Below are 25225 nucleotides of genomic sequence, written 5' to 3' on the forward strand. Positions count from 1 at the left end.
TGGTGGTGACAGGCTCTAACCCCGGACTAATCAAGAAGCGTGTGCTACACACTGCTGCTAGTGCTTCAGCTACAATATTCACTATGTAGATAGCCTGTGTGATATGGATGAAAAAATAAAATAAAATAATAATTTTTAGATTTCCATTGGTCTGATTTTAATGAAATTTGGGAAGACATAACATTTTTAACAGAGCGAAATATAAAATTTCATAAAAATCCATATATTACGAATTGAGTTATTAAATGTGGATAAATGAACAAAAAATAAGTGCCAGATTTCTGTTGTTCTGATTGTAGAAATTTGGGTTGTCTCATCAAATCTTTCTAAAAGAGCCACATACAAAGTTCCATGAAAATCCATAATTAAGAGCCAAGTTATTACATACAGGCTGATGGATGGACATGGTGAAGATAGCAGGGACTTTTACATATATCTGCAACATGCCTAATAAATATTTTGCATACATTTCCCATTCACACATAAAGAAGTTTATAGGGACGGAAATATCAGAAGTATACTAAGTTATAACTGGGAGCTAAATGATTTTGGATAATTGAGAAGAAAGTGAAAGAGAAATTGTTAAAGCTAAAAGTAATTAAGGAACCAGAGACTAGTGGGATCTATCCAGTTATATTAAAGAAGCAACAAAAAATTTGGCAATAATTATCAGAGCATCCTTGAGCTCAAGGGATGTCATTATATTTAGAGATGTGCAAATGTCTCTACTGTTCACAAAGGGGAATCAAAGTGAAAATTGGGTAATAACAGACCTGTAAGCTTGACTTCTGTTCCAGAAAAAAAATGGAGTAAATGGTAAAAGTATTGCAGGACAATATTCAGCTTAACACAGTAGAATTATATGGAAATCACAGCATGGATTTGTTAAGGGGTGGATCCTGTCTGACCATTCTAATTAGCTGTGATGAAGTAATAAAGGCACTAGATGCAAATAATAATTTTGACATCATATACTTGCAGTGAAGCTTTAGACAGTGTGATGATATTGGGAACAAGTTACTACTATGGATAAAGAGATAGTTGGGTGGCAGGAGACAGCAGGTGGTTGGGTTATAAATGGGCACTGCTGTTCTTGGACTAATGTTATTAAATGAGACCCTTCAGATTCAGTACTGGGAATTTTAATGTTTACAGTATTTATTAACAATATTGAAATAGGCATATTAAACTTATTGTCTGTTTGCCAATGATTCAGGGGTTGGCATGGTGGTTAATGACAGTAATCAAGACCCTGAAAAGTTAAACAGATGAGCTAAGAAGTGACTTTAGATTTAATATTACAAGGTACAGCTTATGGGCAGTAGTAGTAATCCCAGAATAATATACCAATTGGGTGATACCACACTCAAGTTGATGGAGAATGAAAGAAGCCTAGGGGTAATTGCACAATCTAACATGAAGTTCTCTGAATAGTGCAGCTTTCTAGGACAGCTTATGGGATTTTGTCATTGATATACACTAATTTTACTGGCAGAGACATGGAGGTGATTATCCTTTTTTGTAAGACAATGGTTAATCCACATGTGGAGTGCTGCATATGTATCTAAAAGCCTCATTTTAAGAAGAATGTGGATCTGTTGGAACAGGTTGAGAGAGAAGAACCAGATTAGTCATGGACATAGAAGGGCACTCTTACTGAGAAATATTTGCAAATTGCACTGCTTGGAAACTAGGCACACTCTCTAGGCATCTTTCATGCATCTATGCTTATTGCAGGATTCATGTGCAAAAATTTGCTTTCAGCCAGAGAGCTGTTGATTGTTGGAACAAACTTCTGTCTGATATAGTGGATAGTTTGAATAAATTTCAAGAAGAATTACACAAATTATTAGAGGCGATAAACAGGTGAGTTGTTTTTTTTTTTTTTTTTTTGGTTTTTGGTTATTTTTTTGTTAGTACCGTATAACTTTTGCTTCTTTGCACAGTGTTCCCAATAATAATATTAAGACAGTATTATTTTCAGTATGATTATCATTGGTTCTGATGGACCACCTGTAAATATCAAAACATTGACAGATATACTTAGTGAACTAAAAGAATATGGACAAAAAGGTCTTATATGTTAGTATTAGCAGTAGCAAATGATGCAAAGAAACAAGCTTGTGGGGGACATTTCGCATACCACCTTTCCATCCCCTCTAATAATTTGTCTCATTCTTGGTTAAATTCATCAAAATATTCACTTTCACAACACCAGCTGGAAGCTTGTTCCAATAATTAACTAGCTACTGGCTGAAAGCAAATTTCATATGTCTGCTATAACCATTCATCCTCAGATTAAATTTATGCTTCTCGTATGCATTCTGTCTGAGCAAGAGTAAGGATGCCATCAGCATTTAACTTACTTAATCCATTCACTACCTGAAACTCATATCTTCTTGCAGGTACCTAGTTTTTGAATGCTACAATTTGCAGAACTAAAACCTTTCTTGGTAAGAGTGTTCTTTTGTTGTCCTCACTAATCTGGTTACTCTTCTCTGTACCATTCCAACAGTTCCATGTCCTTCCAGAAGACCTGTATGCAGTTCCCAAGATGTGGCCTAACCATCAACATGTATGAGATAAACACCTCCTTGATTCTGCTTATAAAATCCTGATGTATCTTTGACAAAGTCCCATGTGCTTTCCTAGCAGCCTGTCTCATAGAACTTCATTTCTGACTGCATAATGCATAATTACCCTCAAGGTCTTTTTCATTCTCCACTACCCTCAGTGTGGTACCATGTAGTTAGTGTATTACTTGCATCTATAAGTTTTAAACTTCAGTTATCACTTCTCATCCCATCTGCCTAATTTGCCTAGATCATGTTGCAATAGCATACTTTGATTACTGTCATTAAACACCCTATCAAACTTTGTATTATCTGCATGATATGACTTTATCCTTATCCATTGGGTCCATTGTTGTTTTCCATATATATATATATATATGGAAAACAACAATGAACCCAACTAAATCCTGTAGAGCTCCACCAATAATAATATTGGTCCAGGAAGAGCAGTGCCCATTGATAACCATTCTCTGTCTTCTCCCCACTCGACACCCTTTATCCATTGCAATTACTTGCCTCTAATGCCACAATGCTCCAATTTGTACAGCAGTCTTTTATGTGCAAAAGTATCAACAGTATCAAAAGCTTTACTGAAATCCAAGTATTTGATATCAAAATTATTTTTGCATCCAGTTTCTTTCTTACTATATCCAGTTGGACTAGGCAGATAAGATTGTCCCTGAACAAATCCATGCTATGATTGCCATATAACTGAATTCCTGTCTAGATGGTCCTGCATTACTTCACTAACCAGCGACTCCATTATTTTCCTTGGAACAGAAGTTAAGCTTACAGGTTGGTAATTACTCCCTTCACCCTGTGATCCCTTTTTGTATATTGGAGATACATTTGCACATCCACAATTCATAGGGGCATCTCCTGAATCCAAGGTTGCTCTCATAATTATGGTTGAAGATTTTCTTAATTCTTTTGCTCTCTCTCTCTCTCTCTTCCACCTTCCTTTCATTTAACACAAAATCATTTAACCCTGTTAGAATTGGATATCTTCTGATATTCCCATCCCTAAAAAAACTCCTCATGTATGAATATAGATGCAAAATATCTATTCAGTTTGTCGGCAACCTGAGCAGAATCGTCAACATTTATACCTTTCATATCTAATGGACCAGTGAGGTTCATTACACAAGTAAAGAAGTAACTTCTACATTTCTTTGCTTCTTTTCCAGAGATTTCTCATAATCTACATAACCTTTCCTAACTCCCTTTGTAACTAGATTTGCAGATTGGTTTGTAGATTTATATATCTCTTGATAATTTTTATATTTTATTATAATAAAAAAATTTTATTATAATAAAATTTTTGGAAAAATACGTGGGATTATCAAGAGATTTATATATCTCTTGAAAATCCCATATATTTTTCTTCTCTGGCACTAGTATCGTCAATTCATCTGACATTCATTTAGCCTCGAACAGTATCTTTTAGTTAGTATAAAAATCTAGTAGCTCCTGCAATTACTTCCTTGAATGCTTTCCGTTTAGAATTTTCTGTTGGTAACACCATCAGTTGATCTCACTGAATAGACTATTGTATTCACTTTTATAAAAGCCAAACCCTTTCCTTTGACAGTAGTCATCTTTAAGTAAATCCCACATCAGTCCATTGTGATCACTTTTATCTAGATATTCTTAATGCATGAAGAGTCAGTTGACAATCAGATCAAGGATATTGCTTCATTTTGTTGCATCTCTTACATACTTGTGTAAAAAACAGTCATCCAATGAATCCAGAGTTTATTTGTACTTTTTCTATATAGTTAGCATTAGCATTAGTAGGACATATGATACAAGAAAACAAGCTTATATACCATCAGCCAAAAAAAAAAAAAAAAAAAAGAAAACACCCTTCCCATTTCACCCATCCATTCACTCCAAATGTTTGTCTAGTTCTGCCTTGAACTTATTTAAGTTGCTGACCTCCACCACAACAGATGGAAGTTTGTTCCTACTATCAACCACCCTCTGGATAAAGGTGAATTTCCGCACATCTGTTCTACAATTGTCTTTCCTCAATTTGAATTTATGCCCCCCCTCAGGTGAGTAATCTGAACAAGAAGAAGAATCCCATCAGCATTGAGCATGCTCAATCCATTCAAGTCTTTATACACCTCAATCAGATCACCTCGCAGGTGCCTAGTCTCCAGACACTGTAATTTGCAAAACTTAAGCCTTTCTTCGTAAGAGCAACCCTTTGTTCTGTTCACTAATCTTGTTGCCCTTCTCTGTACTCGTTCCAGCAGCTCTACATTTTTCCTAAAATGAGGTCTCTGGACCTGTATACAGTATTCAAGGTGTGGCCTGACCATTGCTTTATACAAGGGGACAATCATCCCCTTATCCCTGCTAGCAAAATTCCTGTATATCATTGACAAGACACCATGAGCTACTCTTCCAGCCTTTTTGCACTGCTCAGAAAACTTTATATCTGACTGCACAATTACCCCCAGGTCCTTTTCATTCTCCACTATCCTGAGTGAGTACCACCCAGTTGATACATTACTTTCAGTTACTGATACCCATATGCAGTACTTTACATTTGTCAATGTTAAACTTCAGTTGCCATCTCTCAGCCCATATGCTCAACTTTTCCAGATCCTTTTGCAGTAGCATACTATCATTACTGTCATTAGCAACCCTGCCAACCTTTGTATCATCTACAGACTTAGCCATTAACCCTGATATACCTTCATCAATATGTTTAATAAATATTGAAAACAACATTGGGCCCAACACCGAACCCTGGTGGACTCCACTATTAACATTAGTCCATGAAGAGCAATGTCCATTGATAGCCACTCTCTGTCTTCTCCCACTGAACCATCCTTTTATCCATTGTAGCAACTTGCCCTTAATGCCATACTGTTCCAACTTGTACAGTAGTCTTCCATGTGGAACAGTATCAAAAGCTTTCCTAAAACCTAAGTATGTGATATCAAAATTATTTTTTGCATCCAGTTGCTTTGTGACCACATCATAGTAGCCAGTCAAATTTACCAGAAAAGACTTCCCTTTAACAAACCCATGTTGTGTCTACTATAACTGCAGTCTTGTTTAGATGATCCTCTTCCTTAACCAGTGACTCCATTATTTTCCGAGGAACAGAACTTACACTGATAAGTCTGTAATTACCTGTGTCACCCTTTGATCCCTCTTTGTGAATTGGGGACACATTTGCACTTCTCCAGTCCATGAGGACCTCCCTTGAGTCCAAGGATGCTTTAATAATTGTGGCTAAGGATTTTCTAACTTCCTTTGCTGCCTCCTTTAATATAACTGGATAGATCCGATCCACCCCAGATGCCTTCGTTATGTTTAACTTCAGCAATTTCTCCTCCACTTTGCTCTCAGTTATTACAAAATCACTTAGCTCTCTGTTAGTTTGATAAACATCAGGCCCTCTCCTCCTCGAATAACTCCATGTGTGAATGTAGATGCAAAATACTCATTTAGTTTGGCAGCTATCTGAGAATGATCATCTGCAGTCAAACCATTGATATCAAGTGGACCAATCTGATTCATACCCTTCCTTTTAGAGTTTACATAAGTAAAGAACTCGTTGCTGTTTTTCTTTGCCTCCTTTGGCAAAGATTTCTCATAATCTGCCTTCGCCTGCCTAACCTCCTTTGTGACTTGATTACAGACTAGCTTATATCTGCCATGGTGCGTGCGTAGCACATGCTTCTTGATAAGACCAGGGTTCGAGCCCCTCGACGTGGGTACCTGTACGTGGTGAGGGGACCTCCCAGTGACGTTGCTGGACTTCCAGACTAGCATCACTGGGATCCAACGCCCACAGCCCAGGTTCCAGGCTTACATCAATGGAATCCGGCGTGTTTGCCATGCGCTGCGACCCGTGGAAATTCGGAAAGGGGGATCCTGGTGATTGAGGGGCCCAGCCCCTGCTTCGACAAGACGGGAGGTCCTGGAAGGCCCAGCTAGGATCAATCGGCTAGTAGGCTCGCCTGCGAGGGTCAACCGTGTCAATGCCACGCCCCTACTCTCATGGTCTGAGGGACAGGATTCAGGCTGGCGGCGGTGCGGGTATAGTGTCTGGGTAGCCCTGGCGTTCCACTCCCGAGCACATTTATTGCATGCTGGGTAGTGGGCGTCCCTTTGGGCTCCGTGGTGGGTGGGGAGCCCGGGCACTGAACTATATAAAAAACTCTATGAATCCTGATAAACTAACTTCTTCAGGGGCCCCAATCCGGTCCCTATCTGAAACCATTGACAAAGAAGCAGATAGCATTATTGCTAAAAAGAGGCAGCGAACCGAATTACCATCAGGGCCTGTCCCAAGGTTCTTAATTATGCATTCTACCAATGAAACACCGATTGGTAAAATGTCGCCCTTTTTTATTCAAAAAGGGTTAGACGGGTTAGCAGGTTCGCCCAAATCAGCTAAGAGGCTTCATTCTGGAGACCTTTTAATTGAAACTAAAAATGACAGGCAATCAGAACATCTACTCCGAACAACATCAATCGGAGGAATCCCTATAATAGTGACACCACACAGAACACTCAATTCATCGAGAGGTGTCATTTCGGAGTGGAACCTTCTCGACGTAACCGAGGAGGAAATCTGCTCCGAATTAAAACCCCAGGGAGTTATTGCCGTCAAGAGGATTACTGCGCGAAGGGATGGAAAAATTGTTAAAATCAGGAGCGTTATCCTGACTTTTAACTCTCCTAAACCTCCTGACGAGATTAAAGCTGGATACATCAATTGTTCAGTGCGTCCATACGTTCCGAACCCTTTACGGTGTTTTAAATGCCAGAAGTATGGACATTCTCAAATGGCCTGCCGTGGAGTCCTTGCATGCACTCAATGCGGTGCAAAGGACCACGAAACAACAGCATGTTCAGCCGCAAAACCCACCTGTATTAACTGTGAAGGCGAACACCCGGCCTATTCACGAGCATGCCAGAGGTGGAAAGAAGAAAAAGAAATTCAACGGCTGAAGGCAGAGCTAAATATATCATACCAGGAGGCAAGGAAATCGGTCAAACCCCTGAATATCAACAAACCTACCTACGCCCAGAAGGTAGCAGGGAGATGTTCCGTCGGAACTCAGACGGACATGACCATTCCTCCAAAGGAGTCTTTCACTGCCATCGCGCGTTATCTCTTAAGTTCTCAAAAACCTGCACAGAAGGGCCAATCAGCTTGCCACTCCTATATCGGTACCTCCTAATGCTCCACAAGTAACAAAGGTAACTATGAAAGAAAAGAATAAAAAAGGGGAAGTCCCCCCTAGTACCCAAGAAAAGATGGATGTCGAGCAGAAGGAGGTACCCGAAGATTCAGTCTTGGAACTCTTTGCGGAGGAAGTAATGGACACGGGACACCGTCCCTTCTTCCCCAAAAAAGATAAACCCAAGACTGATAAAAGTAAGCCCTCAGCAACTCGGAAGCCGCCTGATGGACCCACCAAGCCAAAATAATGGCTAAATTCCTACAATGGAATTGTCGTGGATTCCGGCAAAATATTGATGACATCAAGGCTCTCCTGCAAAAGCACGAACCAGTTTGCTTTTGCTTGCAGGAGACATATCTAAAGGCAAATGATGATCCCGCCATGCACAACATCACAATTTTTCGAAAGGATAGAATTGCGGATGGCTCTGCTCATGGGGGAGTGGCTATCCTTGTGGGTAACCAGACCCCAGTGCAGCCCTTGCTAATTACAACTAGCATAGAAGCTGTTGCAATTTGCCTTGCGGTGGGATTTTTATTAACGGTCTGCTCTATCTATTTGCCACCTGGGACTGACATCTCCCAGGAAGACCTTGATGATCTTCTAACGCAGTTGCCTCCCCCTTACTTACTTCTCGGGGATATGAATGGACATAACACCCTGTGGGGTAGTGCTAACATCAACGGAAGGGGATGAGTCATAGAGCGTATGCTCAATGACAGTGACCTTTCCCTTCTAAATACTGGAACAAACACCTTCCACATGCCTACCCGTACTTTTTCTGCTATTGATCTCTCTATCTGCTCCCCTTCTCTACTCCCTTCACTCACTTGGGAAGTGGAGGGGAATCCATACGGAAGTGATCACTTCCCTGTGATAACCTTGTTACACAGTGGGAGACCATGTCTTCCTTTTAGGTTACCACGGTGGAAGTTTGATCATGGTGACTGGAATGCCTTCCAACATCAGGCAAATTTCGACCTCAGTACAGTCAGTCGGGAGCCGATCAATGACGCAGTAAAGTACATCACATAAATCATCGTCCAAGCAGCTGCTAATGCTGTCCCAAAAACATCTGCCTGGTTTCCACCATTTCCCAAACCTTGGTGGAATTCACAATGCACAGCAGCAAAAAAGGCTCAAAACAAAGCGTGGGGGATATTTCGCCAATATCCTACCACGAACAACCTTATAGCCTTCAAACGTGCACGAGCCAAAGCACACTACATCCGTCGTCAGAGTCAAAAGGAATCGTGGATCCGTTTTACATCATCTATTAACCAGTCTACCAACTCTAAGGTAGTCTGGGATAAAATCCGGAAAATGAAGGGGAAATATACATCCCACCCTTCTTCAATCCTAGATTATAATGGATGCACTATTGCAGATCCAACTGCAATAGCCAATGCTCTTGGGGAAACATTCTCTAACATCTCCGCAACATCCTCGTACTCCCCAGAGTTCCTGGTCCTGAAACATAAACTGGAAAAACAAGCACTTAATTTTAAGTCCAAGGGCCTCTATCCCTACAACGGGGCGTTCACTATAGAGGAACTGAAAAGAGCCCTCACTCTTTCCAAAGCAAGTGCTGTTGGACCAGATGGCATCCATTATGAAATGATTAAACATCTTTCACCAAAATCTATGGATTGTCTGCTACTTCTGTATAACAGAATCTTTATTGAAGGGCAGTTTCCGGACTCCTGGTGAAAAGCAATCGTTCTTGCCTTTCCTAAGCCAGGAAAGGATCCAAAAGTCACCACCAATTATCATCCTATTGCTCTGACTAGCTGTCTGTGCAAAATCCTGGAGAGAATGGTTAATTCTCGTTTAATATGGTATTTAGAATCAAATTACCTTCTCTCCAGCATCCAGTGCGGCTTCCGAAGGAACCGGTCCACTTTGAACCATCTTATTAGATTGGAAGCATCCATCCGGGATGCTTTCCTAAAACGCGAACACTTGGTGTCGGTGTTCTTTGACATGGAAAGCGTATGACACAACTTGGAGATTTGGCATTTTAAAAGATTTACATAGCCTAGGCCTAAGAGGGCATCTCCCCTTTTTTATTCAAAACTTTTTAGCCAATCGATCGTTCCAAGTTCGTGTGGGATCCTCACTCTCTCGCTCCTTTAGCCAAGAGGAGGGAGTACCACAAGGATCAGTATTAAGTGTCACACTTTTTGCCATCAAAATAAATTCCATTACAGAACAATTTCCTCCAACTGTAAACAGTGCCCTCTATGTTGATGACTTGAGCATTTTTTGCCAGTCGTGCAACATGAGGGTTATTGAAAGACAACTGCAGAAAGCCATTGATAGTCTGAATTCCAGGGCACTTGCTAATGGCTTCAGGTTCTCGCCGGAGAAGACAGTTTGCGTACACTTTTGTCGCAAGCGTAATCTTCATCCTGAACCTGAATTAAGGCTCGGACAAAATGTTATTCCAGTAGTGTCAGACACAAAATTCTTGGGACTTGTGTTTGACAAAAAGTTGACCTTTCTCGAACATATTCGTCAACTTTGTACAAAATGCACGAGGAGATTAAATGTTCTCCGCTCTCTCTCCTCCATGCGTTGGGGAGCAGATCGATGCACCCTACTACGGCTTTACCATGCACTTGTACAATCCAAATTAGATTATGGGTCCCAGGTATTCTCCTCAGCCAGAGATAGTGTCCTCTGATGGTTGGACCCTGTCCACCATCAGGCTATCCGTATCGCTACTGGAGCATTTCGAACATCTCCTGTCCAGAGCTTATACGTCGAAGCAAACGAACCATCGTTATCCCTTCGACGTAAGCAGTTGTCTTTAAACTATGCTTTAAAGTTGAAATTCCTCCCAGACCATCCTACGTGGACAACCGTTTTTGAGCCACGTTGGGAAAACTTGTACAATACCCGTCAGACTGCCAATCGACCTTTTGGTATTCGTGTCCACGAGCTACTCAGAGAGGTTAACATCATGGTAGACAAGGTTGCAAAAACACCAAAAGAAACTCTTCCACCCTGGCATGCTCATATCCCATCCTGTGACTTTTCCCTCAAGAAATGGGTAAAGTCTGAGACCTCACCATCTCTCTACCAGCAACTCTATGCTGCCCACCGATCCGATTACTCTGATTTTTTGCCTGTGTTTACCGATGGCTCGAAATCAGAGTTGTCTGTAGGATCTGCTGCTATCTTTCCAGATAGTACTATCTCTGGGAAGATTCCCCACGAATGCAGCATATACACAGCTGAGTGGTATGCTATTGAGCTAGCCTTGGACCACATTAAAACCCGTAAGCACCAAAGATGTATGGTGTACACTGACTCTTCAAGTACACTGCAGGCTTTATCGGGGATGAGGTATAATCCTCATCCGATTGTGACATGGATTCAGCAGACGTTACATTCCCTGTTTGAGTGTTCATTCGACATCCGTTTCTGCTGGATTCCGAGCCACATTGGGATTAGGGGAAATGAACTGGCAGATGCTGCGGCCAGATCACCAGAACCACACAACACTTATTGCCTGTTAGTCCCCTATACAGACTACAGGCAGCTAATACAAACTAAATTATATTCCCAATGGCAACAATCTTGGCATGAGCAAGTCACAAACAAGCTCTATCAGATAAAGCCTGTAATCCAACACTGGCAGTCTATCTAGTCTGCGCAGGAACCGCAAAGAGGAAGTTGTTCTAGCTCGTCTCCGCATAGGACACAGTCATCTTACACATGCTTTTCTGCTGAGGGCGGATGACTGTCCTATGTGTGAGAACTACGGCACCATTTTAACTATTCATCACATTTTAACCGTGTGTCCACGTTTTAGACAAGAACGTGATTTATATTTTACCGTTTTTAGTCATCCGGCTGAGCCTTATACACTCAGTCAGATTTTATCCGACAATGGCAATGTGTCTGCTGTTTTTAGCCTTTTAAAATCAATAAATGTTTTTGCCCATATATAAAATTTGCATTTTATTGTGATTTTCTATTTATTTATCCTTTATACATTTGTTATATATTTAATGAAGTCATGAAGGGACTGAAGGGATCCTCTTACCAAGAGAGGCTTAAGTTCTGCAAATTGCAATGGCTGGAGAATAGGCACCTGTGAGGTGATCTGATTGGGGTGTATAAGGCCTTGAATGGGTTGAGCACGCTGAATTCTGATGGGATCCTTCCACTTGTTCAGATTACGAACCTAAGGGGGCATAAATTCAAATTAAGAAAAGACAGATGTAGAATAGCTGTGCGGAAATTTGCCTTTAGCCAACGGGTGGTTAATTGCTGGAACAAACTTCCATCTGTTGTTGTGGAAGTTGATAGGTTAAATAAATTTAAAGAGGAACTGGACAAACATTTAGAGGGAATAGTTGTGTGAAATTTTTTTTTTTTTTTTTTTGGCTGATGCTGCGTAAGCTTATACACTTGCTTACTTGCACATCACATGCCACTATTACTACTGCTGTTCTGTCTATCCTTTCTGCACACATTGTACTCCCCAAATTCCAATTCTGCACTGCTTATATCCAAGTGGTACCACGTCTCTGATATCCCAACTGTCTGCTTTTGATGTTTGCTATGCTCATCACAGTTAGGCCTATAACACTCCCACTCACTTGTTTTTTTTTTTTTTTCCCCATTGCTTATATCAAACCAAACTGATTCAGCATTGTACTTGACATGCTTGTCAACTGGTGCAGTGTTGAAGTCTATGTGCTCCTAAACTAAAGAGCAGAGCTCTCTCACTCCCTTCTGTCCTATCATGTTCCTTTCTATGGATATCGTACTCCCAATGTTCATATTTTGCATCCCTTATGTCTGATTGACACCATGTCTCCTATATTCCTAAAATGTCCACATTTGATGATATAACCAGCTTGAAATTCATCAATTTTTTTTTTTACTCAACTTCTAAAATTAATGTACATGTAAATATACATGGCACTTGTTTTTATTCTTAGTAACTCTAATACAGCCCACGTATTTGTTTGTTCTGTGAGAAACCTTGGAAGGCTTTGTAATCCCTAACACCATGCTTTCCAAGCTGTAACACGTTCCAGTAGAAGCAATGCAAGAATAATAGTAGCAGCTGCAGTGTTAGGTGTCTGTCTATCCCTCTTGTGGGGGGGGGGGTGATACACAGACAAATAGTTAATAGCAGTTTTCTGACCACCTAACACTGCCTAGCATCAGTAAATGTTCTTGAGCTCCCTTCAGTTTACGTTTATCCCATCCTTTTAAGAACATTTGCTCCTGTTAGAAAAATTCTATCCTCTGAACTTGGCAGTCTTTCCAGGGCCAAATTTGTTGACAAGGCTTTCATAATGAACCCCTGCTATTGTGTCTTGGACAGCATTGCAAACACTTTCAAATTTAATACTAACATTTTGAGTTTTTTTTTTTTTTTTTTTAATGTTGTAGTAGTAGATGCAAGAAAGCAGGTGTGTGAGCTTATGCAGCATCAGCCAAAAAAAAAAAAAAAAAAAATCACACCATTGCCTCCAAATGCCTGTCTAGTTCCTCCTTAAATTTATTCAACCTATCAACTTCCACAACGACAGATGGAAGTTTGTTCCAGCAATTAACCACCCGCTGGCTAATGGCAAATTTCCGCACATCTATTCTACATCTGTCTTTTCTTAATTTGAATTTATAAACAAGTGGAAGGATCCCATCAGAATTCAGCGTGCTCAATCCATTCAAGGCCTTATACACCCCAATCAGATCACCACACAGGTGCCTAGTCTCCAGCTGCTGCAATTTGCAGAACTTAAGCCTCTCTTGGTAAGAGGATCCCTTCATTCCCCTCACCAATCTTGTTGCCCTTCTCTGTACACGCTCAAGCAAATCTACATCCTCCCTAAAATGAGGCCTCCAGACCTGTACGCAGTACTCAAGGGGTGGCCTGACCATTGCCTTATACAGAGGGACAATCACCCCCTTTTCCCTTCTATCAAAATTCCTTTTTATCATTGACAAAACCCCCTGACCTGCCCTGGCAGCCTGTCTGCATTGCTCAGAAAACTTCATATCTGACTGCACAATTTCTCCCAGGTCTTTTTCATTTTCTACCACCTTAAGTGTAGTAACACACAGATGGTACATTTCTCTGGGGTTACTTCTACCCATATGCAGTACTTTGCATTTGTCAAGGTTAAACTTCCATTGCCACTTCTTAGCCCATCTGCCCAAATTATCTACATCCTGTTGCAGTAGCACACTGCCATTACTGTCATTAACAACCCTGCCAACCTTTTGTATCATCTGCAAACTTCGACACTAAGCCTGATATACCTTCATCAATATCATTGATAAATATACAAAACAACAGAGGACCCAACACTGAACCCTGTGGGACTTCACTAATAACATTAGTCCATGAAGAACAGCACCCATTAATTACCACCCTCTGTCTTCTCCCACTCAACCATCCTTTTATCCATTGTAGCAACTTACCCTTAATACCATTCTGCTCCAATTTGTACAATAGTCTTCCATGCACAACATAGTCAAAAGCTTTCCTGAAATCCAAATATATGATATCAAAATTATTTTTTGCATCCAGTTCCTCTATAACCACATCATAACATTCTATCAAATTTGTCAGACAAGACTTTCCCTTAACAAACCCATGCTGTGTCTGAATTATTGCTGCAGTCTTGTCTAGATGATCCTTCAATGCATCTTTAACCTGTGACTCCATTATTTTACCCGGAACAGAAGTTAAACTTACTGGTCTGTAATTACTCGTGTCATCCTTCGATCTCCCTTCGTGAATTGGGGATACATTTGCACATCTCCAGTCTGTGGGAACCTCCCCTGAGTCCAAGGATGGTCTCATAATTATGGCTAAGGGTTTGCTTAGTTGCTTTGCCACCTCCTTTAATATAACTGGATAGATCCCATCCACCCCAGGTCTCTTTCTTATGCTTAACTTCAACAATTTCTCCTCCACTTTGCTCTCAGTTATTACAAAATCATTAAGCACCCTGCTACAATTTGATAACCTTCTGCCATTTTCAAACCTTAATAACTCGTCATGTTGTGAATGTAGATGCAAAATACTCATTCAGTTTGTTTGCTATCTGAGCAGGATCATCAACAGTGGAACCATCGATATTAAGTGGACTAATCAGATTCCACCCCTTCCTTTTAGAGTTTATATAAGTAAAGAAATCCTTGCTGTTTTTCTTAGCATGTTTTGCCAAAGATTTCTCGTAATCTTCCTTCGCCTGCCTAACCTCCTTTGTGACCTGATTACAGACTAGCTTATGTCTGCCGTAGACTTCTGAGTCGCTTGATAATTTATATGCATCCCATGCATTTTTCTTCTCTGTCACGAGTCTCATTAGTTCTGTATATCTTCAGATCTCCTACCCTTAGTGTCATGAGTAGCAACGTGTACAACATTATCACCTTTTGTGCTCATAAAAGATGATAGCTTTTCTTTATCATCAACTCTTGCCTCTGGCAGATGTACACTGTTCCCATTCTACTTATCCTTTTTTACAAAATATATAATAGAGCAGTCAAGAAATTCACAGATTTACTGCACAGCACTGCAGTTTATAAACAGCACGATATGCTGTTGTCAAATTGCAAGTTTCAATCTTCATGAACATGTATACTCATTGCCCAAAAAATTAGAAACTTTATAGCATCTGGTAATAGGCTACCTTTTGCCCAAATTACATTGCATACACATCACGGCACAGATTCCACTATCTGAGGGAGTTTAGCTGCAGATTTGACCATTCTTCCAATAGGATATTTTTCAGTTGCTGTATTATGGTCAGTAGAGAACTGCATAGCAAAACTGTCCTGTCCAACAGATTTTCAGTTGGATTCAGATGTGGAGATTTGGGCAACTAGGGTAGATGTTGAAAATCTTGGCAATGTTTCTTTGAACCATTCAGATGCAGTTTTTGAATGATGGTTAGTTACATTGTCATCTTGAAAGAACTATCACAATAAAGCATTGCTGGGTGAAATCTGTCTGATGCAAACAAAAAGATATTCTTTTCAGGTAACACAACCTAATGCTGTGAGCAGACCCACTCCTCACCAACAGAACATACACTGTACCGGGAGTCACCAGTTAGCAAACTCTGGTCTGCATCCAGACTGCAAACATTTTTTTTTTAACACAGCAAAGTAAATGAACCTAAATATACAGTCAGACCTCTGTATAACAAACTTCTTTATAGCAAATTTTTCTATTATTTCTGAATTGCTGTCAGTTGTACAATCATTTCGTAAGAAACTCGACATATTCCTCTGATTTAAATGATGAGGTGCTGCACTTTCCATGTATGAAAGAAGTATTGATGGAAGAACTTAATATACAATTAGATAAAACTGAATATAACAATTTTCTAGAAAAATTAAAACATGAATTTGAGGAAAGGTTTGAAGATTTTTAAAAAAATAGGAAAATTAACACCACTCCTCGTATGTCCATTTTCTCTTGAACCAAATGGAGAATGGGCTATTGAAGCAGCAAAATGGTTTAAAAGTAATAAAGCTGCACTATAATTAGAAATGACTAATTTTCAAGAAGATTTTGCTTTGAAAGAAAAAATTAATGATTCGAGTGATTTGCAACAGTTTTTGGGAAAATATGTGCAACGTGAAAAGTATCCTGAAATGAGAAAACTGTGTATTCAATTATGTACAATGTTCAGATCAACATGTGTGTTTTCAAAAATGAACCATATTAAGAACATGTTTCAGTCTCGGCTAACAAACAATCAGTTGCAAAATTTGCTTCAAATTTTCCAAAATTTGTTTTAAAAAAAATTTAATTTTTCTCATTAATATGTATATGTACATAAATTTTAACATTGTATCTATAGTAATTACATAAATAAATACAAATATCACCTAATAGACAATTTATTAATTTTATTTTAATTTCAAGCATGTGGACCACGATAAGGTATTTTTTTATAATACGGACTGCGATAAGATGTTTTTTTTTCTAATACATACTGCGATGAAAACTAATTGGTGACCACTGCACTATACCACGATATCACATCAAGCCACTTAAGTGGTGTATGCTAGACAGCCCGGATGACGTTCACACCATGCTTTTGCCTTACTACCATTGGTAAAAATAATTGTATATCGAGGTTTATCACACCACGTGATTCCTTTCACAGTTCAATCTTTGATATTGGCTTGCCACTCCAGTCCTTTTTTTTTTTTTTTTTTTTTTTTCACAGAAAGAAATTGGCTTTTATAAAGGTAAACTGCAGTCATTATCAATCCACTCCAGGATGGAAGCCTCCTCAACGATTCATGTTGAGGGAAATGGATATAATCTGCCACGCTTGTCCAGTGCGGGTTGGCAGATCGACTGTATTTATCAGTCAGGGGCTTAAACCACAGTCTACTCAAAGAGCATGTGCTACTGCAGTCCTGCTCTTGACCACTCGGCTAATAGGCACACAACTACCATATCCCATATTCTTCAACTCTTGCTACATAATTTGGTTGGAAATGGGTTTTTCTTTGCCTAAATTGAAGTTTTCAGTCATTTTCTGTACACTGGACTTCCTACTCTGATGCACAATTCGCTTTAAATTCCTGTGGTCTCGTTCTTGCAGTGTCGACTTTCTGCTGCATTTCTTCCTTTTAGAGCTGCAGTCTCCTTTCATCTTCCACTCGTATACTTTTGAGATGGTTCCTTTTGACATGTCAGTGATTTCCTTTGGCTTCTTAATTGTGGCTCTTGCTAAACATCCTTCAATAATAACACCTTTCTGAAAAGCAGATTCTGTCTTCATGTGACCAATTCATAAATAAATTGATTAAGAAGCTCCAGGAAAGTGTAGTACAGTAGAGCGTCAGTTATCTGGAATAATTAATGTCAGACCTCTTCCGGATAATGGAATGTAAAGTAAAATTAAGTAAATTCTGTTATAATGTATTAAGGTAAAAGAAAAGCACTTTAAATAGCTTGAAAAAAACAAATTTATTTAATTTAAAAAATAATAACTCTTGATAGTAGCATAAATATTCGTACATTTACATATGTATGTATATTCAGATAGGTATTTTAGGTATTTTATGTGGAAAACATTTAAAGTAATTTTTTAAAAAAATGTTCGATTACTTTTTGACTTTTTTTTTTTTTTTTTTTTTGCTGCTAAATCTCTCAGGTTCTTTAATAATATCAATTTGATTATATCACATTCTTCCTGGTTTTCTGCTCATTTCAGTGCGGTTTCTTTTCACTGACATTTCACTGTAAAAAAAAAAAAAAAAAAAACCGAGAAAAATAATAAATCGCACAGTTTCATGCCGATATCATTCTTACCGAATCTGCAGCTAAACTAAACATATGAAATACGTCATGTAAAATTGAGTTCACAGAAGCTAATGACTAAACATCTATCAATGTTCCCGAGAAAACCCATCAGTCCTAATCCAATGTTTCACTAGATATACAACATAAAAAAAAAACAAAAAAAAAAAAAAAAAAACACAGACAGAACTATTCTTGTAGCATAATAAACATTTGTCTCAAATAGTACCATTAATATAAAGAAAGAAGAAAAATCAGCCTTTCAAATTATTCTGGATAACCAACGTTCTACTGTATTCATCTTGATACCAAGGAGCTTGTGATCATATTACGTGACAGCTTACTTTTGCTTTTACTGTAGCATTTAATTTTCTGTTGATGCCAATTGCAGAAGGCTTCTGATTTTACGACATAATTCAGTACATGTTTTGATGATGTGTGCATTTATTTTATTGCAATTTTCTGAGTGTGAAAATGTCAGATTTGGAACATCGTGTAAGCATCAAATTTTGCAAATGTTTAGAGAAATCTGCTTCTGGGTATGTTTGCTTCCCATTTACAGAGAAGATTCTCCATCTCATATTACCATGTTTGAATGGCATGATAAATTCAAAGAAGGAAGAGAACTTTTAGCAGGCTATGCCTATAGCAGAAGACCTTTAATTGCTTTTGTGTTCAAAAAAATTTAAACAGCTGCACAACTTATGCATCAGAACCACTGTGTGACAATTGATAAACTTGTAGAAGTTTTAAGCATTTCGCCTATAATCTGTTATGGAATTTTAGACAATGATTTGAACATGTGTGCCTCTGGTGCTTGCCAACAATCTATACAGTTGAACAGATGACAATTTATAATGATTTTAGAATGGCACCTAATAACAGTTTGTTTTTCCTAAGATCCATTGCCAAGGAAAAGACTTGGTATTTTCTCTCCAACCCACAAACTGAGCATGAACCAAAGTGGTGCTTTGAAGTACATATAATTGTTGGTTATGCCAGCTGCATGAGCCAAAAGCTTCCAGAATGGTGGACAATAAAAGATTGATAATTGTTGCATGGCAATGCAACCCCCCCCCCTCTACACACGCCACTCATTTCTCATGCAGCAAGCACCATATATTGTTGTGTTACTGCATCCTTCTTACGTCTGACTTCTCACCATTTGATTTTTTTTCCCTTTCATGGCCTCAAAAGCATTGAAGCAATGGCCTCAATGCTTTTGAGGCCATTGCTTCCTCAGTGAATGAAAGGTTATTTATGCAACATTCATGACACCTTTCATGCTGTCCAGCCAGAACAGTTCCAGAACTGCTGTCAGCAGTTGTATCAATGATGGCAGTTCACTGTTGCCGTTACAAGCTGAATATTTTGCTCTTACTTCCATAGAAATGCCAAAATTGCTGTACAGGCTTTGCATGGGTGGTATGTAGCAATCCCATATGAAATTACAAATACCCTGTGTGAAACCAACTGAATGCCCAACACTTGTTAAGCATCTATTAGTGTGGTTTTTGAAAACCTAGATCAATTTTGAACCTCATGATAAAAGTGGAAGCTAATATTTCCAGTGCCTTCCTTTGTAACTAGCATTTATTATTTAACATCCTTTGACACAGAAAAACATTTTACACAACTTGGAGATGTATTCTACAAAATTTTGTGCCTCTGCCTTGAGGTTTCATACTGCACTTCATTAAAAACATTCTATGCTACAGAACCTCTTGAATCAAATACCAAAATGTCTGTTTGCATATGTACAAAAAAGTGTTTTCCATAGGACTTAGCCCTCGCTAATCTGTCTGCATTAAGAATCAATTTCATCACAAAACACACATCACACAGTGGAAATGTATCTCTAGTTAAATGTACCATTTAAATAGAGATACTCACAGAGCTAGATAGTAGAGCTCTTAGGCCAAGAATACAGAATATTACAAGGATACAGAATCTTAAAAAAAGTGACCCAATATCACTTACAAATAGCGTTAGTCATCTTGGACTAACTCTTGATAACAACAGTCAGTCTTTGTACACAGTATTTAAATACCTTCATACATTCTTACTATCTTTTCAAAACACCAGACATACTCAAGAGTTCTCTTTGTAGTGACATGGGGAGCTGACTATTTCTCCACACTACACTGTACCAAGCATTGATAAGACTTAGACTAGTATTGTGCTGTCCAGAGAAGCTCTTCTACTAAACAACAAATCAACCAATATAGGCTTGGCTACAGTCTGTCTTATCATTAAAAAAAGAAAGGTTCAAAAAAACAATTCAAAATTTAGGAACAGTTTTTCCCACCTCACTTTAAGTGGTTTTATGTATATACCTTTCACTGTGATATTGTGATGTGATTGTTTCTTGTGAAATATTGTTAATTGTTATGATACAAATTATTCACCATCTGTTTTTTCCATAATACCTGCTTAGAAAACCTGAACTGCCTTAAAAATGTAGAGTTTGAATTGATTGTTATGCCATTATGTATGTAATTTGTTTTATTCATTAAAATGTTTTATTTTTTAGATATCAACCATCCAATCTTTTTACACTAAATTAAACTTGCTAATTGATTTAATGGCAAGTTGTTGGGTCCTGCACAACCTTTAGATACAGAGAACAAAAATCACTCAGATAACCTGAGTCAGTAAGGACAAGTTAAGGGAAACACCTTACATTATTTAAGTTCATTAAAAAAAAAAAAAAAAAAATAGTTCCTGAAATCAGTATTTTAATGTTTGTTGTAATTATCAATAATTTTAGCAACATTGTTAAGTTATTAACAATGTTACTAAAATTATAATTAATACCCACCATATTATTTATTATAATTAATTATAATAAATAATATGGTGGGAGGGCAGCATTTATCAGTTTGGATGTCTATTAACACTTCCATTGCATATTCTGATTCTAAAATCTGCTTCCAAAAGGTGTTGGTTCCCATTTACAATTTAAATTTGTTTTTAACTGTTCACTTGGTAATGATTTCATATCTATTATTGGTTTTACTAAACACTTTTAAAAAAATTACCCATTCGATGTCCCCCATATGACACAGGGAAAAGGTTGGCATAATACTTGACAGAATACTGAAATTTATAGTGTTGTCGTTGAAGTAGATATATAATAAGTTTGGTGTATATTTACTTAGCACTGTGAATCACTTATTGGATTTAATTTCAGAGTACAGTAATCAACCAAATATGAAATTTTGCTTGGCTTTAGCCATAAGTTTCTTTCAAAAGTTTGAAAATTATTATTACCTGATGGCCTTGTGATTCCGATCAACACAATTTTTTCAGAAGAGTGGATGCATCCTCCTTGGCTTGAATACGGATTGATTCTAGCCAAGCCTTCAGATTTTCACCCCATTTCACCCCATCATGCAGTATGATTGATGACTTTTGAGGTTATGATGAACATCGCAGCGAGATCCAATATTCCTTACATTTCGAGGTTACAGCTCTAAAACGGTGTTCGCAGGCCGGCCACTAGTTAGTACACCAGACTGAACCTATTGGTAACTCTCTAGGAAGCTTCCGAATCAGCTACTGTATAATCTTGCTACCTCTACACTGCCAGATAGTGACTGGAGGGAGTCTGAGTAGTGTGTATGTGGGGGGCATTGTCGAGGCCACATTATGTCAAGGATCTGGGTATATTCTTGCCATGTGTACACCATATCCAAAAATTTCATTACTTCATACAGCATGTCCCACCCACTCTTTCTTACTATTGAATACACCATGAATTGTCAAACTAATAGAGCAAGCTTATCTGCGAAAAGATCTAAACCTCCCAAGCACTTCCTGATTCACTTCACAAATATACGGGGTCTCAATTCTAATCTCAACGATGTCCATTTCCACTTGCAGTCTGCCAAACCCCATGTACTTTTCTGACAGAATCTCAGTTATTGGTTGATTCAACTACTGCTCATCTCAGATGCCCAAATTATTCGCTGTATGATTCCTTTCGCCTGAAAGGTGGTACTTGTGCATATGTCCATTCTGATATTCCCTGTCAGAGACTTGGCAATTTGGAACCTCCTCTCTTTGATCTTCTCTGGCTTAAAATCTCTCTACCCATTGTGTCAAATTCATCTGTTGTCTCTACCGTTCTCCCAATTCCACTAATCACTTGGAGCTCTTTGACTTCCTCTCTTTGCAACTTGACTTTCTCCAATCCAACTTTCCTAACAGTGAGGTAATTTTCCTTGGTGATTTTAATGTTCACAACTCCAGCTGGCTTCTGTTTTCTAGTCACACCGACCCAGCTGGTCAAGATGCTGAGGCTTTTGCAAGTACTAATGACCTTGCACAGATTGTTCATTTACCTACAAGAATACCGAACGATCCTAATCATACAGCCAATACGCTTGATCTTTTTCTCACAAACAACCCTTCTAAGTACACGGTCGAAGTGAGAGGTCCTTTAGGCACTTCAGATCACAACTTGGTGATTGTCTCTTCTCCAATGGAACCTTTATCTTATGGCTATTCCCAACCTCGTGTTGTTTGGCATTACAAGAATTCAAAATGGGATGACCTGCGAGACTTCTTTTCCTTGGTCGGATTACTGTTTCAGAACTTCTGATGTCAACGTTTACTCAGATCGTGTCAGTGAAATTGTTCTTGCAGGAATGGAATCCTTTATCCCACAGTCCACTTTAAAATCTCGTCCTTTATCTAAACCTTGGTTTTCCAATAAATGTGCTAAGGCTGTTCAAGAGAAGAGTGTTGCATATCGTAATTGGCTTGTTTCTAATTCTCCAGTTTCATTTTCTGCCTACACCAAAGCTCGCAACAATTGTAAAGCAGTTATTAATCAGTCCAAACTAGAGTTTGAATAGGCTAACAGTAGAAAACTTGCTTCTTGCCCTAATGGTAGCCGAACATTCTGGTCTCTTGCCAAAGCTATTGGCCGTAACTTTTGCCCATCTCTGTTCCCACCTCTGTCCAAGCCAGATGGTTCTGTTGTCACTTCAGCCAAGGATAAAGCTGACCTGCTAGCATCCCATTTTTCTTCCAATTCATGTATTAATGACCTTGGTAAAACATCTGCCACCATTCCCAACACACTCCATTCAATGCCTCCTGTGGTCTTCCGTCAAAAGGATGTCAGAAGGATTTTGAGGAATCTTGATGCTAAGAAAGCTCCAGGTCCCGATGGTATTTCTCCACTTGTTCTCAAAACTTGTGGTCCTGAACTTACCCCTATTCTTTGCCGCCTTTTTTCACTTTCTTATTCCAAAGGTGTTTTTCCTTCTGCTTGGAAATTTGCTCATATCCAGCCAGTTCCTAAAAAGGGTGACAAATCCCTCCCATCCAATTATCGTCCCATTGCAATTACTTCTACTCTTTCTAAAGTAATGGAGAAATCAATTAACTGGCAACTCTTAAACTACCTAGAAACATTCCGTCTGATCAAAGATCGCCAGTATGGATTCCGACAATGCCGATCCACTGGTGATATTCTGGCTTATGTTACCCATTTATGGACTAATTCAATGGAAAGGTTCGGGGAAACACAAGTAGTTGCTCTTGACTTCTCAAAGGCTTTCAATCGTGTTTGGCATAAAGGTCTTCTAAACAAGCTTCCATCTTATGGTTTGCCAACTGTTTTTAGTAATTGATTATACAGTTTTCTCTCTGATTGCTCACTGAGGGTGATGGTAGATGGCTCTCTATCTTCTAACTTCTCCACTAATGCCGGTGTCCCCCAAGGTTCAATTCTTTTCCTCTTGTATATTAATGACCTTCTTCCATTGACTCGAAATCCTATCCATAATTTTGCTTATGATAGCACATTGCATTCCACTTTCCATTGTGAGAAACCTTGTCCTGCTCAATCAGCTTCAATTTCTCAGAAATCTGCTACCAATTCCTTAAATGCCGATCTCCAGGTAATTCTCCAGTGAGGCAAAGAAAACTTAGTTGATTTCAACCCTTCTAAAACTCAGTGTTGTCTTATATCTCGCAAAAAGAATTCTTCTGCTCCTATGCTTATCTTTAGTGACACTCCGATTTCTAGGCAAAATGATATATCTCTTTTGGGGATTACCCTGACTTCTAATCTCTCTTGGCACAAGCACATTACAAATATTGCTTCCTCTGCATCTAAAAAACGTGGTTTTCTCTTTTGTTCTCAGTGTTACTTTTCTTCCAAACAGCTGCTCACTCTGTATAAATCGCAAATCCACCCTACCATGGAATATTATTCCCACAACTGGGGTGGTGCCCCCAAAACCTCTCTCAGGCTTCTTGATTCCATTCAGAAGAGGGCAGTTAAGTTACTTAATGATTCACCTCTAACAGAGTCTCTCCACTCACTGTCTTATAGACGTGTTTCTGCTGCATGCCTCTTCTACAGATACTTCCATGGGCACTGTTCTTCTGAATTGGCTTCTATAATTCCCTCTCTCTCTTTAAAAACAGTCCTAATACGTGCAGCCACCCAGCCAACATCCATTTACTTTCCAACTTCAAACTCACAGAACCAACTTTTCATCTTCTTCGTTTATTCATTCAACTGCTGTTTTCTGGAACAACCTTCCTTCATACGTATTTCCTGAAAATTACAGTCTACAGAAGTTCAAGTCCAGTGTCAACAAATATCTTCTTTTGTTTTCTCAACCTCCAACCCAAGCACGGTACTATAGGTTCTAATACCTCTCATGTTTGGGGTTTACATAAAAAAAAAAAAAAAAAAAAAATCTCTTCCATTTGGCTTAAATTATTAGAAATATATATGCTTTGCCATTATTCAGCTAAAATCTTCAGTGAAAGACCAATACTTATACGCAGTACGGAATAAGAAAACCCCTGCCATAACTTGCTAGATGCCTTAATACTTAATACATTATTATTAACACTTCCTGTTGTTTCCCTAAATCTCTCTTCTGAATTTGACTTGTTTTTCATTAATTTCCTTCCTTTTCTACTTAACAGGTCTTATCCAGTTACAACAGTTCCAATCTCAATGATGTCCATTTCTGCCTAAAATCTGTCAAATCCCACATACCTTTTCTGACATACTCTCAATTATCAGTTGCCCTAACTACTCACTCCATGATTCCTTTTGCTTCAAAGGTGGTAGTTGTGCAATTTATGTATAT

General features: G+C 38.7%; 1 protein-coding gene across 1 annotated transcript in view; it reads left to right on the forward strand.

The window, feature by feature from the left end:
- The window catches only part of LOC150077008 (MAP/microtubule affinity-regulating kinase 3-like), a 392997-nt gene that overhangs the window by 324550 nt on the left and 43222 nt on the right, over positions 1 to 25225 (forward strand).

This window comes from Mastigoproctus giganteus, chromosome 12, assembly GCF_048544385.1.
Source record: "Mastigoproctus giganteus isolate SK-2022 chromosome 12, ASM4854438v1, whole genome shotgun sequence".
In the NCBI taxonomy this organism is placed as follows: domain Eukaryota; kingdom Metazoa; phylum Arthropoda; class Arachnida; order Uropygi; family Thelyphonidae; genus Mastigoproctus; species Mastigoproctus giganteus.